Source organism: Sesamum indicum, linkage group LG8, assembly GCF_000512975.1.
Source record: "Sesamum indicum cultivar Zhongzhi No. 13 linkage group LG8, S_indicum_v1.0, whole genome shotgun sequence".
Classification (NCBI taxonomy): Eukaryota; Viridiplantae; Streptophyta; class Magnoliopsida; order Lamiales; family Pedaliaceae; genus Sesamum; species Sesamum indicum.
Window position 1 is genome coordinate 8,746,809 of NC_026152.1, and position 2,333 is coordinate 8,749,141.

Here is a 2,333-nt window from a genome sequence, read left to right on the forward strand (position 1 = left end):
AACACTTGTAGGCTAGGGTTGTGGTTCAAGTCATCAGGAATTAGAGAGGGTGAAGTCAAGATTAAGAGTGGGAAATGTAAAACAAAGAGGGAGAAAAACTCGCGTTTCACTCTTGTCACCAGCACACCCTGGGGCCTTGGATGTGATGGGAATTCTGGAGAAAGAGGTGAGCTTTATCAAAAGGGGGCTGTTACATGTAAATTCATTCAGCACTCGCTTTATCGCAGCTCCAATGGGGGCACGACTTTTGGTAAGTCTTTATTGTGCAGTTGCTCTCTCTGTTTTTCCACTATTTTAACAGTTTCTTTCCCCTGCTTTTATTACCTCATTCATTCTTTCTTCTTTATGCTCTCTCCATTTTTAACTGCTTCATTTCATTTTTCAGTTGACAATCATTTAATCTTGATATTGATTAATTCTCCAAGAATCGAAACAAAGACCAAGAACTTGGGGTTGGGATTGAGGGGTTGACCAATCTTGATTTTAAAATAGTGATTTGAGAAGAGCACACACACATAACCAACCGTACATAAAGAAAAGAGAATGGGTCATGTTGAAAGTGAGGGGTACAAGGAAAGGAGGAAACTGAACTGTAATGAGTTGGTTTGTCGCACCAGTGGGCCTACTGCTACTGCTCAAAGTTGTGCCATCCGGATCAGAATAGAAAGATGAATGGAAATTGGCATTTCTGAGAACAGGGTATGTATGGTGTCTGGGTCAACCCGGACCCGGATTCCCCCAAATTGTTAACAACCCACAATCACTCCTGTGGCTGTAATCCGTCATCATCAATTCATCAATGTTTAGGTCTCGGTTACCTTGGTGGTGTGTGCAGAAGCTTGGATGTTGGTGCACTGGTAATTTATTTTTAAGTTTTTCAAGCGAATTATATAGGAAATTCTTGTTTAAATTTTAAGTTACGTCAAATTAAACTAACTTAATAAATATGGCATAATTGTAATACGATCGATAATTTTTTTAAAATTATATATCAATTATAATATAAATATTTTATATTTATTATATAATTAATTTAAATATATCCAAATCTGATTTGAATTAAAATTGAGCTTAGGCCATGGGTTTCATGTGATATTATTATGTAGATGATGTAAAATATTTGAGGGGGAGCGTGGGATTGTGTACGGGGCCATAGAGCATAGGTGTAAAAGGGATGAAAAGTGGATTCTTGGCTTGCGCGCTTCAATCATGCCAATGCCATCATTTATCACACTCTATTATTCTATTATGTTGCACCCATAGTTGTGAAACCCAACTCCATCCATTTGGTTAGACTGTTCAAATTGTCGATCCGCTCATACAATGGGTTGGATGAAAGGTAAAATTTGATGGAGTGTAAAAAATGTCTTTTTTTTTTTTTTAAGGGAATCAGATGACATAGTGGTTCGACCGCCGACCAGCTTGAACGGTCCCGGGTCAGTCGAATCATCTGGAACAGTGGCTGCACCACTCCATTTGCAATCTGGGTCGAGACCCGAAATGTGACGTCCGTAGAATTTTTTATGTAATTGGTAGACTAATTGGTAATTATTAGAAATCTAGATTTAATTAGTAAATAAATTATAGATTGAATTTGGAATATAATAACACTTGAACGGATTAAATTGGAGTTCGTTATAATATTTGGGGCAAATTATAGTAATTAAGAAAATGAAAAGGATGTAATTGGTATTTTAAGAAAAGTTTAATTAAATATAAAATAATAATAATAATGTTTTATGTACATAAATAATTAATATATATATATATATATATATATATACAAAATGAGGGAGATTTTGATTGAGGCGGTGGGGCCTCTCTTTCCACTTTTCGATTAAATTGGAGTTCGTTATAATATTTGGGGCAAATTATAGTAATTAAGAAAATGAAAAGGATGTAATTGGTATTTTAAGAAAAGTTTAATTAAATATAAAATAATAATAATGTTTTATGTACATAAATAATTAATATATATATATACAAAATGAGGGAGATTTTGATTGAGGCGGTGGGGCCTCTCTTTCCACTTTTCCTCATTTTAAAACATACACACCCTTACACAAACTCACACACACACCGTCATATTCCACACACACTATCGCACACACATATTGCCGAGGAGAGAGGACGTGACGACAAAGTAGAGGGTTGAGCAGTCCCTCGTGAATCGAAGTATTTTGGGATTTAAGGTAAGTATAGCTAATTGGATTTATATATATATATGTGTGTGTGTGTGTAGTATTGTATATATTATATATATTGGTTTCTTGGATGCGATCATGGACTTGGCTTTATATTATTATACGTGGCTTTCGTATATTGATTGTTTA